This window comes from Vulpes lagopus, chromosome 18, assembly GCF_018345385.1.
Source record: "Vulpes lagopus strain Blue_001 chromosome 18, ASM1834538v1, whole genome shotgun sequence".
Lineage (NCBI taxonomy): Eukaryota > Metazoa > Chordata > Mammalia > Carnivora > Canidae > Vulpes > Vulpes lagopus.
In genome coordinates, this window is record NC_054841.1 from 26,912,392 (window position 1) to 26,927,360 (window position 14,969).

Below are 14,969 nucleotides of genomic sequence, written 5' to 3' on the forward strand. Positions count from 1 at the left end.
GCACGCGTGCGCACTCTTTCTCTCTCTCAAATAAATAAATAAAAAATCTTAGAAAAAAAGAAAATTTCTGTTATTTTAAGTCACCCAGGTTGTGGTCCTTTGTCATGGCAGTTCTTGAAAATGGATACATCATCATATCAAGTTTGTTATTACTAAGACACTAATGTATCTTTAGGTGTTTATGACAATGAACAATGAATATTGTTTCTGCCCAAATGGAAACATCCGTGCCCTTATTCCTTCTTTTCTGAAGAAAAAAAAAATCTGCTCCAGGTCTTTTAGGACAGAAAACTCTTAATGTATTCACTTACTTTCTTTTGGACATTGAATTTACCTCTGAAGAAATAAAAAGGAAAAAAAAAGTACTGCATGTCCTATCACGTCTGTCCTTATCTCCAACTCCAGCCAAATAAGTTGTTGAAAAAGAAGGCATTTCTGTTGAATCTTTAAAATCTTGAATAAATATTGAAATAAGATATACTAAGTATTAATGTGAATAATGCTAAAAGGGGGACTGTACCGTGCTCTGGACAACACAGAAACTTCCAAGGCTGAATATCATTGTGGTGCAGACAACGTCAAGGTTCTACGAAGCCAACTGTAAGAAGAGACTGTGGGCTGCTGTTGGTAGTGGTAATGAAGGGCTGTTTATATAGTTTTTCCATAAAGACACCAGCTGGGGGTGCCTTCCTTAAAACATTTACCTGGATCTCCAACACAACCCTGTTGGGGGTGCTGGTGTTGTCAAAGGCAACACCTGCCAACAACCAGAGGTGTACTGGGGGGAGGCCTAGTAGCCCATGTGCCACATTAAGATGACAACGAAACCACAAGAGTCCTGGACAGACAGCCTGGTCTTTACCACAAATATGGGAATGCCAGCCTTCCAATATATGGCCACTCTTCCCATTCAGAGTACCATAGAAGACTCATACTGTTTGTTCCAGGCATTGCGTTCCAAGCAAAAGTGAAAAGACAGGACACGATATTTGTTGAGAAACTAGGTAGATGGTTTCCTTCGACAACTCTGGCAGCTTCAGGCCCAAGAGATTTCCTTTCAGAGCTGCTGGGGGCTGCTGAAGCTGTTGCTGAGCTAGGTGAGGAGGCTGGGGTAGAAGGGTCCTTTCTCTCCCCAGCTGGGCCAGAGGGCACTTGCATGGGCATTTCTGTCAAGGGCAGTGAAGAGTTGAGACCAGTCAGTTGCTGTTCCATCCATTCTCAACTGTGAGGTTGTCCCAGGGCCTCCAAGTTCCTCAAGAATAGATGAGAAATTCCTTCTCAGTTATGGTGGGCATCCAAATGTTGGCTTATTTGTGGGGCCCCTGTGGAAATATCTGTGGATATTTCAGAGGATGCACATACTATATTGTTCCCAAAAGTGATGATGAGCTCTCTGGTTGACTTCTTGTGACTCTTCCAGCTCCTGCTTCTGGGGACCTTTTGCCTTGGCAGGAAGTCTTGTTCCATGGAGGGTATCCCGTCAGGATGGTTTGAGTGTGAACACAGCACTTCATATGAACCATAGTAACTAAACTTGGTGAGGATGCGTTGGACCTACTTTCCCCGGGAAATGTCATGGACTCCTCTTTTGGCCTATCTGGTACCAACCAGATGGCTGCATCACAATTTACTTACCCAGACCTCTGTGTGGACATGTCGGTTGCTTCTAATTGTTTGCATTGTAAACAGTGATAAACATTGTGGTTATGATCCCATTATTATTTGTAATGGTCAATGCCAGATATTTCAACAAAGAGGACTGGAGACAAAGGATTGGCTAAACAGGTATTTGAGAATTGACTAAAGGAGAGAGGATGTTGAAATGACACAAAAATAATAATTGCTGGAAGCAACTCTAGCCTCAAAGGTTGAGGGAATAAAAGGAGGAGGTTGGAAGTATTAGCTTGGACAAGGACCCCACAGGGTTGGGACCTATACTTTGAGGGAAAGGAACTTCCTAGCTCCTACAGGCACATCAGAACTCAGAGGAGATCCTCTGACCTATGAGGAGGGGCACCAGACAGCTGAAGTTGTTCCCCCAAGAGAAGTAAAGAGGCCTATGTTAGGGTGCCTGGGTGCTTTGGTTGGTTAAGTGTCTGACTCTTGGTTTTGGCTCAAGTCATGATCTTAGGGTCATGAGATTGAGCCTCGTGTTGGGCTCCAAGCTCAGCAGGGAGTCTGAGAACCTCTCTTTCTGTCTGCTCCCCCCCACCACATGCACACACGTGCTCTCTCTCTCTCAAATAAATAAATAAAATCTTTTTTAAAAAAGGCCTGTGTTAGGAGTGCAATTCACAAAATATGGAAAATTCAACAATAAAAAAGCAAACGACCTGATTGAAAAAGAGGCCAAAGATCTTAATGGACATTTCACCAAAGAACTATAGATGGCAAATAATCATATAAAAAAATGCTCCAGGGGTGCCTGGGTGGCTCAGTTGGTTAAATGTGTGCCTTAGGCTCAGGTCATTATCTAAGGGTCCTGGGATGGAGCCCTAAATTGGGCTCTCTGCTTAGGGGGAGTCTGCTTCTCTCTCTGGCTCTCTCCCTCCACCAATGTTCTGTCTCTCAATTTCTCTCTTTCAAATAAATAAATAAAATCTTTAAAAAAAAAGAAGAAAAAGTGCTCCACATGTCATTGAGGAAATACAAGTTAAAACAGCAATGAGGGGATCCCTGGGTGGCGCAGTGGTTTGGCGCTTGCCTTTGGCCCAGGGCGCGATCCTGGAGACCCGGGATCGAATCCCACATCGGGCTCCCGGTGCATGGAGCCTGCTTCTCCCTCTGCCTGTGTCTCTGCCTCTCTCTCTCTCTCTCTCTCTCTCTGTGACTATCATAAATAAATAAAAATTAAAAAAAAATTTAAAACAGCAATGAGATATCACTATATGCTATTAGAATGCCCAAAATCTGAAACACTGATATCACAAAATGCTGGCAAGGATGTGGAGCAACAGAAATTCTTATACTCTGTTGGTGGGAGTGCAAATGGTGCAGCCACTTTGGAAAACAGTTTGGTGATTTAAAAGATTTTATTTATTTATTTGACAGAAAGAGCACAAGTAGGCAGAGCAGCAGGCAGAGGGAGAGGGAGAAGCAGGCTTCCTACTGAGCCGAGAGCCTGACTCAGGGCTTGATCCCAGGACCCTGGGATCATGACCTGAACCAAAGGCAGACGCTTAACCAACCTAGCCACCCAGGCGCCCCAGCTTTTTTCATAATTGCCCAAACTTGGGAGCAACCAATATATCCTTCAGTAGGTGAGTGGATAACTTAACTGTGGTGCGTCCAGACAATGGGATACTATTTAGGGCTAAAGGAAATGAGTTTGCAAAGGCATGGAGGAATCTTATTAAACACACATTACTGAGTGAAAGAAGCCAATCTGAGAAGGCTGCATACTGTATGACTCCAACTATATGACATAGGCAAGAACTATGGAAACTATAAAAAAATCAGGGATTGCTAGGGATGGAGAGAGGAGAGAGATGAATAGGCAGAGCATAGAGGATGCAGTGAAAAATGCTTGTATGATATCACAGTGATGGATATGTCATATATTTGTCCAAACCCACAGAACATACAACACCAAGAGTGAATCGTAATGTAAGCTATGGACTTTGGCTGATTATAATGTGTCAGTGTAGGTTCATCAATTGTAACAAATAGTAGGGGATATTGATAATGGGGAGGCTATATTTGTGTGGGAGCAGGGGTCCTATGGGAAATCTCTTAGTTTCCTCTTAATTTTATTTTAAGACTGCTCTACAAAAATAAAGCCTTAAAAAAAGTATAAAGGAGCCTAAAACTAGCTGCTGCACACAGGGTGAAAGGCCATTGCTGAATTGGCACTGAGAGGACAGGGAGAAAGAAGGAGCTCGTCCTTTCGGTCTCCTTCAGCCTACAGTCTGTCTCTCTATCGCCCCCTATTGGCAGGACTCTATCAGAAACTGGCCGGGAAATGAAAAATGCAGTTTGCAGTTCCAGCCACTGCATCGCGGATCAGAGACTAGAAGGGTTGGTTTCCATCTAATACAAAATTAGCATAATAATTGGCATATTAGTGATCCCGGAGTTCTGGGATCGAGTCTCACATCGGGCTCCCTGCATGGAGTCTGCTTGTCCCTCTGCCTGTTTCTGTCTCTTTCTCTCTGTGTGTCTCTGTGAATAAATAAATAAAATCTTAAAAAAATAATTGGCATATTATTCCCTTAATAGTGAAAGGAAAGGATGTTGTGTCTTTTAGCTTTTGCTATGTAACAAGCATTTCAAAGCTTAGTGATATTATACATTAAAAAAAGTCATTATTTCTCAGGGCACCTGGCTGGCTTACTAGGTGGAACATGTGACTCTTGATCTCAAGGTTGTGAGTTCGAGCCCCATGTTGAATATGGAGATTACTTATAAATAAGATCTTAGGGGTGCCTGGGTGAGGCAGTCAGTTAAGCATCCAGCATCTGGTTCTTGGTTTCGGCTGTCATGATCTCAGGGTCATGAGTTTGAGCCCCCAGTTGGGCTCCAGGATCAGTGGGGAGTCTGCTTAAGACTGTCTCTCCCTCTCCCTCTGCCCCTCCTTCCTTGTGCTTATGCTGTCTCTCTCAAATAAATAAGTAAATCTTAAAAAAATTCACTATTTCTGGGGCACCTGGGTGACTCAGTGGCTGAGCGTCTGCCTTTGGCTCAGGTCGTGATCTCATGGGGAGTCTGCTTCTCCCTCTGCCTATGTCTCTGCCTTTCTGTGTCTCTCGTGAATAAATAGATAAAATCTTTTAAAAAATTCATTATTTCTCTTAAGTCTATCATTTGGTTAGACCATTTTTTGGGGGGCTGGGTTGGCTCAGCTGGGGCTGGATGGTCTAGAATGGTATCACTCACATGTCTGGTGATTGACTTGATGGCCACTGCAGATGCCTGAGTCCCACATCTCTCATCAGCTAGCAGGTTAGCTTTGGTTTGTTCACATGATAGAAATCAAAGGGTTCCCAAAAGCAGCAGTGGGATCAGTACGGTGGGGGGATGTATCTCAACTTGGGAGCACTTTTCAGATCTCTTACATCCTGTTGCTAATGTCACATTGGTCTAAGCAATCGCTGAGGCCAGCCCAGATTTAAGGGATGGGGAAATAGATTCCATCTCTGTTGGGAGGAGGGAAGGGAGGATCAGAAGACAAATTGACCAAAGTAAAGTCAGTTTAGTTTTAGCCTGACCCCTAACCTAAAAGTAAGCAAGTCATAAAAAGAGTCACACCATCCAACTCGTGGAAAAATCACAAGACCCCGCTTCCCTCTGGCAATAAAAGCCACACAGGATGGACATTCTTGAAAATTGCTCCCTGTGGGTAATTCCAGGACAATGGAAAAACTAGCCGAATGTAAGTGATAAAACTGAAGGAAAAGAGTAAGCCCCTCCCTGTATAGTTGGCTAATTAACCACAAAAGACCTTAGAATAGCTTTCGTTAGAGGTGGGTGGGTCCTCTTCCTCACCTGCAGAAGAGACTGCTACTTTATCTATGAAGTAGTTTCTTTCTTGCTTCTATGCTTAATGAATTTTTGTCTCTTTCTCTAAATGGCTTGCTCTTGAATTCTTTCTTGTGTAAAGCCAATAACCCTCTTGGGGAGGATCCTGAGGCCCTCCCTCATGGGGCCTTGGCCTCTCTCATCAGGAGGAATTGCCAAATATGGAGGACAACTTTGCAATCTGTTACAGAAGGTACAAAAAACGTCTTACTGTTACCAGATCAAATACATGGGTAGAGTTGAGGGAATATCACAACTTTTAAAATGTCAGAATCTAACTTCCTATTACAGAGTGACTGTGCTCCTTGGCTGGGAATTCACTGGTGAAACTCCAGTAGATAGAAGATTTCTGCTATGGAGTGAATGTTGTGCTCCCCCTCTCCCCCAATCAGGTGTTGAAACCTTAATCTTCAATGTGATGGTGTTAGGAGGTGAGGCTTTGGGGGAAGAAATTAGGTTTAGGCGAGGTCATTAGGGTGGAGATCCCTGGATGGTGCATTTGTAAATGCCCTCATAGAGAGGATAGATACCAGAGCTTTCTCTCCTCACCTGCGTGAGGGCACCAATAAGGCAGCTATTTGCAAATTGGGGAGAGGGCTCTCACCCAACACTGAATCTGTGGGTCCCTTGATCTTGGACTTCCCAGCCTCCAGAGCCCTGAAGAATAAATGTCTGTTGTTTAAGCCCCCAGTCTGATATTGTGTGATAGCAGCCCAAGCTGACTAAGGTAATATCTCTTTCAGAAGTTTTGGCATTGGATCTGATTGATGACCATATTCAGTCAAATTCCCATATCTGAACCTATCACTGAGATTCTGATTGGCTGCACTTGGCCAGATATCCACTGGGTCATGTGCACCTTCTGAAGCCTGGAAGGTGGGGCCAGCGACCCTGGAACCCCATCAGCCGAGGATGAGGAAAGGGTAGTTGCCCAAAGGAAAATCCAGGTACTGCCACTAGAAGGGCTTGGAATAAATGCTGAGTGGGCAAGGAAGACAGGCTGGCCACCACGGAGTACTGGAAACAGAAATCCTGGATTGCAGAGTGTGAACGTGTAAGGCTTTGGAAGTTGCCAAAGTCCCTCAAGAAGTTTGCACCAATCCTCACTGCTACAAGCAGAATATAGAAACGCTGCATTTTTGATCCTATGAAATTCTGGGGTTATTATTTTTTTTAAAAAGAAGCTCTTGCCAGTTTGAAAGGTGAAGAATTCTTTTTTTTATTCCTTTTTAAAAAATACTTTATTTATTTATTCATGAGATACACACACACACACACACACACACACAGAGAGAGAGAGAGGCAGAGACACAGGCAGAGAGAGAAGCAGGCTTCATGCAGGGATCCCGATGTGGGACTCGATCCCGGGTCCCCCGTCCCCAGGATCACACCCTGGGCTGCAGGCAGCGCTAAACCACTGCGCCACTGGGGCTGCCGGAAAGGTGAAGAATTCTATAACTCAATGTTACTTTAATTTGTTTTTCCTGGATTCTGATGAGTCTATGGACATGTGACGTATGAAGTGTGTCCAGAGCTGCGACAGGCTGAACAGGGTGGGGTCTTCTCTGCTCCCAAATGAGTATCCCATGGACCCCATTTCTGAAACAGCCTGATGTAGTGAGATCCATGCAAGGACCATGGGGGAGAATATTAAGCTTTAAATAAAAATACGTAATAGAATCTTTGCGCATAACTATTCAAAGAGTGGCCCAAAGTGGGACTGTAGTTTGCAAGTGCCATTTGGCATATGGGGTGTGAGCATCCAGGGAAGGGGCCTCTGACTCCAGAGTATAAACAAGAGTTGGAACCTGATGAGGACAGCCTCGTGAATCCTTATGTAAACCCAATTAACCTGGCCTATGTTGGCAAAAACATGAAGTTCTTCTGCGTTCCATTTTCCATGATATTCAGCATCCCAAGAACCATAGCACATGAGGACTGGGTTTATCCTTATGGCTCAGCTGTTCCAGTCTGCTCTTTGGTGAGACTGAAGCCCAAGGAGGGAAGCAGTGGTCCACCTAAGGTCACATGCCAGTGAACCCATACAGGGAGCTCAATTATTTTCATTTCTTTCTCCCCCTCAATGCCCAAATCCTCCCTGACATGGAGCAGGGATGGGGGGGCCTCTTCTCTTCGAGAGAAAAGAATTAGATATATTCTTCCCAAGGTCTGAATGAATGTCTTTTCTTCTCTATCCTTCTGCTCCCAAATTGGAAATCTGTTTGAAAATGGTGATAGTGGATCTCTGGACCAAATAATGCAGGACTCTGTAGGGCAGAGTAGATTGTCTTTTTTTTTCTTTTCTGATCGAGTCCTACATCAGGCTCCCCACAGGGCACCTGCTTCTCCCTCTGCCTGTGTCTCTGCCTCTTTCTCTGTGTCTCTCACGAATAAATAAATAAAATAAAATAAAATAAAACATTTTTGGCTGTTGTGTGATTTCTCCCTGCAGGTCTCTGAAAGGTGAGAGTGGATAAAGGGAGGCATGTCAGCTCAGGGGAGAGCTGTGGGTATGGAGGGGTCAGGGTGGTGACTGAGAAGTCTGAGGGAGGCAGGCTGTTCCAGGGCTGAGCACAACTGTGGGAAGCTGAGGCACGTGTAAGTGGAAAGTGTTCCAGTTGATTAGAAGGCGCAGAGTCCAGATCTCTCCTTTGCCTGTCACTTCGTCAAGACCAGAGACGAGTCCTTGAGTTGCCTGAAGACATGAAGGCTTTTTTGCTGACTTTGGCTGCGCTGGTGCTTTTGTCCCAGGTCACTTCAGGTAACCTAGGAATCTTCAGGGGGGAGGCATGGCATGGGAGGGGGTCTCAACCTGGATACCCCAACGCCTGGGAGGATGGGCTGGCAGGTGCCAATGTGAAATGCTACTCATCCAGGGAAGAGGGAAGAGCCCCCAAATCCTGGGAGGGACCTACCCCACCATTTACTAGCTCTGTGACATCTCCAGCAAACCACTTGGCTCCTCTGAGTTTTAATGTCTCATTCTTCAGTTTAGAATAATAAGTCAGGTTGAAGGCTCAACATGGAACACACTGAAATTTAATGCAACACACATAGCCTCTTTATTTTCTAAATCCCTAGAAAAGGAGAACCAGCACCCAGCCAGATATCTTCTCCAGTAGCAGGTGCCAGAACTTAGGCGCCAAGTGTAACTTCCAAATTTTTCTGTTGGTGCCCCCAGACCTCTACTCCTTGGTCAGCTCCAGGGGTGGGGGGAGGAGGTCTGGTGTGTGAGGTGACTGGGGGAGGACAGGGAAAGCAGGAAAGAGGGAGACAACAGTCCCTGAAATCACTTGGCTTTTGCACCATTCACAGCTGCCTTAGGGAAGGCAGGATCTCGTAACTACCGTTGCTTGTCTGTGCCAGCCCCTGTACCGGAGCCTTGAAAAAGGTCTAAGTAGGTTTAAGTAGAGAAGATTCTTTGTCAAACTTGCCCAGCCCAAAGTGGTTAGCATGAAACCCTCTCTATAATCTGACAGAAGCTTCTACCTCTGCTACCCTCGGCGTCTCTCTAGTCTTTCCACAGGGTCAGGATGGGAATGTATTGCTTGTGTCTGCTCATGGTAGACACATGCATGAAACACCATTCACGCAGGGAAAAAGGAAGCACCTCCAAACCCCGAGTTAGACCCTGCCCCACCACTTATTAGCTCTGTTCCATTTTCCTCATTATTTCTCCTCCTCCTCCTCCTCCTCCTCCTCCTCCTCCTCCTCCTCCTCCTTCTTCTTCTAGAGGAAAAAAGAGAGGAGGGGAGGTGGCAGGGGGAGGGGCAGAGGGAGAGAGAAAATCTTTTATTTTTATTTTTTTAAAGATTTTAATTTATTAAAAAAAAGATTTTAATTTATTTATTCATGGGAGACACACAGAGAGAAGCAGAGACATAGGCAGAGGGAGAAGCAGGCTCCCTGCAGGACCCCAGGACCCTGGGGATCATGACCCGAGCTGAAGAGAAATGCTCAACCACTGAGGCACCCAGATGCCTGAGAAAGAGAATCTTAAGCAGGCTCCACACTTAGCACAGAGCCCAACACAGGGCTCAATCTCACAATGCTGAGATCATGATATGAGTTGAAATCAGGAGTCCGATACTTAGCTGACTGAGCCACTCACACACCCCAATATTTCTTAATTTTAAATAATATATTAAGTTGAGGGGTCAACAATTCTGGTATGCAACAAATGTAGCTTCTCTATTTTCCATAACTCCTTTAAACTTTGCCAGGAACTTCCCTCCCACTGATGGGACAGTTGGAGGTTGGACATGGCACAGGGGGTGTACATAAACTCAGGAGATAATTATATCCATCTTTTCTGGTTTAAAGCATCCTCTTATTAATTTATTCTGCTTTGGGTAAGTGTTTAGTCTTCCAGTGTTTCTCCTTTAACCCTTTCCCCTTCTTACCATGATGGCAGCTGAATTTAGAGGATAGTCAATATGTCATTCTTTATTTAAATAATTTATTTATTCAGCAAATAGTTAGTGGGGCAGGTGCTGGAGATAGAGCAGTAAACCATCCAACTAACCAGGCAACCCACTAACCAATCAAACAACTGACAACCAACCAACTTACCAACCAACTTACCAACCTCCTAACCAGCCAACCAACCAACCAACCAACCAACCAACCAACCAACCAACTACCACCAACCAAACAACCAACCAAACAAACATACAAACAAAATCTCTTTCCCAGGGAAAGAGCAAAAGTCTAGGGAGGTGGATTTGCAATTCAAAAAGAGATGTTACAGGAATGTCTCACTGTAAAGATAACATTTGAGCAGAGATTGAAGGAAGTGAGGGGGTGAGCCACCCAAATACGTAGGGAAGAGCATTTATTTATGAACTGAGCTCTTACAAAGGACACATTTTCCTTCATCTATTTGATTACCTTAGGGTTTTGAGGGCTCAGAGAGGAGAGGCAGGATAAACACTTGACTATCCTTGCTTGTCAGTTTGCAAGATAATGAATTCATTTTCTGTTAGTCTCTGAGATTGAGAAGTTAGTTTTTCCTAAATACCATTTTGAACCCCTGGCTCTAAGTTAAGAGTCCAGTCTATTGCAATTATCCCTATTGAAATGCACATCTTCCTATTCTTGACAGTGGGAACCTCTTCAATTTGGCTCTGGAATTTTTTTGCATATATCCCCATTAGTCTTTGGTAGCTTGCTTGATATTTTTTAAGGGCAGACTATTTCAGGCTCATTTTATAATTTCCTGTTTAGGAACTCTGGAATAAGCCATATCTTTAAGAAGCTCAAACTTAAATTTAGTTATTCTATCTCACATCAGTATTTTTTTCCTTATACTGAGAATTTTGGCTCTCTAGGTTGCAGAGGATGATGGAATTAGAACATCCCAAAGTTGCTCATTTGATTTATCCTTCATTACATGTACAATAGTTTTAATATAATAACACCAATACTGTCACAGTAACATGATCACTAACTAGTTAACATTTCTAGTTAACACCTACCCTCATGATTCTTCTCCCATGATTGTAGTATATTGTATTGATGGTCAGAACATAGTCATTGCATGCTCTGCTCGCTTCTTTTTTTTTTTTTAAAAAAACATTAATTAATTTATTTGGGAGAGAATGGGTTGAGGGGCAGAGGGAGAGATTGAGAATCTCGAGCGGACTCCCTACTGAGGACAGAGCCTGATGCAAGGCTTGATCCCACGACCCTGAGATTATGATCTGAGTCAAAAATCAAAAGTTGGATGCTTAATCAACTGAGCTACCCAGGCACCCCTCTGCTCACTTCTTTTTATCCCTTGGTAGTTCTGGTTGTACAAATGACTATATTTAATAATGTTCATATTAATCCTATGTCAATGCCTCTCTCATTTGGTTGTCTAAAGCTCTCGCTAGTCAATTCCTTAGGAAAGGCTTGTGGGAACAATATTTCTTGAGTTTCAGTGTCCTGATAACAGTTTGTTTCTGTCCTTTGGACTTGAAAGTCAGTTTTGTTGAATATAATGTTGTTTGCCTACTTTTTTCTTTCCTTGACTATCTTAAATATGTGACACAATGTTTTTTCTGGCATGAAGCATTATTGTCAAAAGTATAATATAGTTTTATTTTTTCTCCCTTATGTCACTTTGTGTTATGGAAGGCCTAAATGCTCAAAGAATTCTTTTTCTTTAATGTCCAGTAATTTTACTAGAATGGATCTTGCTTGGGGTCAATATTCTCAAGTATGCAGTCTCCTCTTTCAGTATCTGTTTTCAAATATTTATCTATTTCTGAAAAATGTATTGAACCTTCTTTGTCATATTTGTTCTGTTCCCTTGATTTTGTTTTCCCCTTGGTGCCTTTAGTGGTTTCTATTAATTGTATGTTGGATTTCCTTTACCCATCATGACATCATCAATGTTTGTAACTTTTGGTTGATTCCTTCTTATGTCTTTCTTTCTTTCTTTTTTTCTAAATATTCTATTTATTTATTCATGAGAGACACACACAGAGAGAGAGAGAGAGAGGGAGAGAGAGAGTCAGAGACACAGGCAGAGGGAGAAGCAGGCTCCATGCAGGGAGCCTGACGCGGGACTTGATCCCAGGACTCTAGGATCACGCCCTGGGCCGAAGGCAGGCGCTAAACTGCTGAGCCACCCAGGGATCCCGTCTTTCTTTCTTTTTAAAAACATCCTCTTTTTCACTCTGTATTTCTTTTAGGACATTCTCAGCCATATTTATTTGATCATGTGTTCCTTCCAGGTTAGTCTTTACTTATGAAATGATTCTTAGAATCTACAATTCTTTCTGAGGTCCTGTCATGTCATCTTTGACTTTTTTTTTCATGCAAGTGGCTTTTATACACCATTCATTGGATCCCCACAAGAACTGTTGGAGACAGGTGGTGTATCTTGTTCTTAGAAAAGAGGAAATTGGAAAAGAGGAAATTGCTCTGAGAAAGTAAGTAACTGGCTCGAGTTCTTTCAGTTGGTTGTGGTATAGACAGACCTCACGTCCAGGTCGATGGGTTCCAATAGTCCCTGCTCCTAATTATTATGACCCACTGACCTGTGAGAGGGAACACTCAGGAAGAGCAGTGATTGGGATGGGTGTCCAGAAAGGAGGTGAGATTGAGACTCTACCATGACCCTATGAATAGAGGTGACCCCATGTTCTATGATCTTCTGCGAGGCTATTAGCCATCTCAAGCCAGGACCTATCTTCCCTCAGGGCTGATTTTGACTCCTCTCCTTTTTCCCTCTTTGCATTAGGCAGTGCTGAAAAATGCTGGAATCTTCGTGGCTCCTGCCGTGAGAAATGCATCAGGAATGAAAAGCTTTACATTTTCTGCATGAGTGGGAAACTATGCTGTCTGAAGCCCAAGTTCCAGCCAAATATGTTACAGAGATGAATCAGTGCTTGAAGCCTAAGGGCACAAAAATGAAGATAACCCTGTCCCAAGTCTGATCTCAGCAGATTCCTGAACTTTATTAAAAAATACTCTTGGCTGTGTTCTGTATTTGTCTCTTAGTACACCTAATCAAACTCAGGTAGAAGAGGCTTGGGTAGAGAAGTAGATAGAGGAGAGGAAACTGGACTTACCATGTGCTGGATGTATTTGTTACATCATCTATTTCTTTAGATCAACCTGAGAGGTAGTTATGGTTCTCATTTTTATTTTATGGATAGAGAAACTGAGGCTCAGACTAGTGGAGTGATTCACCCAGTGCTATTCACATAACTAACATGAGGAGATACTGGGATTACATACCGGGCTGCATACAGGCTTGAAAATAGCCCCTTGCCTCCTAGACTATAGCTAATATAAATAGAAATGCATATTGTATTTATTCAAATCTCTCCAATAAAAAGATAGGGTGGGCAGTATGATAAGGGGTCCTATTTTCTGGGGTTGTTGTAGAAGCTAAAGAGTTAAGCAGAAAGTTGTATTTATGTGTTTTCTCTCTCTCCATCTGTAGGTCTGTGCAATTCTGACACTTAGCACATACATCAGCATGTATAGTTTAGTGGGCTATCTTCACCCAGAAGGTGGGTACTGCCTGGCTTCATATCTTTTTGCTACTCTCAGCTAAAAGCTTGGCCCTGCCTTGGCCCAAGAGTCAGAACTGAGAAGGGGTTTCAGCAGCATTAGCCCTGCAGTTTGGAGCTTGACACCAGGACTCCCCCCAAATGTGGTTCCTCTTCTGTCTCTGATTCCAAACCTGGGCATTCACTGTGGGGCTGAGTACTTGTCTGATTCATTTACCAGCTACTAAATCCTTTCCCCCTACATACCTGTTCCCTGCCTCCTATCTACCCTTTCCTCACCCCAGGAGAGTTCTCCATCAGTGTGTATAGGAAGTACAACAAAGTAAAAACTGTTTTTTATAACACACTTATAAACTTTCATTCCTCCAGATAGTGGAAATCTGATTTCTATTAAATCAGGGTCCCCTGATTTCCTAAGCTCCTCAAGGAACTAAGAGGGGGGAGTGATAGCATCAAAATGGTGACATAGGTCATTCTCAACTTCAGTCCTGTTCACAAAAAGACCAACTAGCAACTATCCATAGACAAAACAGCTCTGTGGAAATTACAGAACCTGGGGGTGAGATGGAAGCAACCCCTGGACCTCAGAAACAGAGAAAAAATTTACACTCTGATGGTACCACCCCTCTCCCAGGCCAGCATAGTGCTATACCAAGAAGGACCCCATGGGTCTAGGGTTTCTCCAGGGAGAGAAAGAGAACCTAAAGTGGACATCCAGCTGGGCCATATGGGATGCTTTCAGAGGGGCTCACTGGGGTCTTGCTTCATGGGGATTACTGGGAGAATCTGCAGGACTTGACTACAGAGAAACAGAGATGGAGAAGGGGGCAGGGCTTACAGTAACCAGTACTCAGCTCTTGGATTGCACTGTTGCTTGCGGCAGACCTGAGCAGAGATCCCAGCCAGCATTTCTGGCCTCTGTAGAGCCAAGCCAGTGATCCCAAATGGCTAGGGAGCTCAGTTAACAGTTCACTTGATTTATGTTTCCAGCCAATGAGCCACACCAGCCAGAGTGCACATCCTATGGCCTGCCCAGGCAGGGAAGTAAATTTGCAGTCCTGCCCAATTGTTGAGGATAGCCTCCAGTTCTGCTGACCAGGAGTCTGGCCAGAGGACCTGGGAAGCCACAGAGCCTATCCTACAGTTATGTTTGGGCAGGGAGCCAAGCCAGCAGCTCTGCCCAACTGTTAAGCATATAGCCTCTGGCCTGACAAAACCAGGGAGCCTGGACATTGACCTGGGTAATTTCTGAACCCAGTCTATGGTACTTCCCAGAGGAGGAGCCTAGCCGACATCCTTGCCCTGCAACCCAGCCCAGCCCAGCTTACAACCTTGCACAATTGTTGAACATAGCCTGTGACCTCTCGCAGGCAGGGAACCCAGCCAGTGACTCCACCCACTTGTCACACATAGGCTATAACTCCTCATGGGAGTCTGAACAGC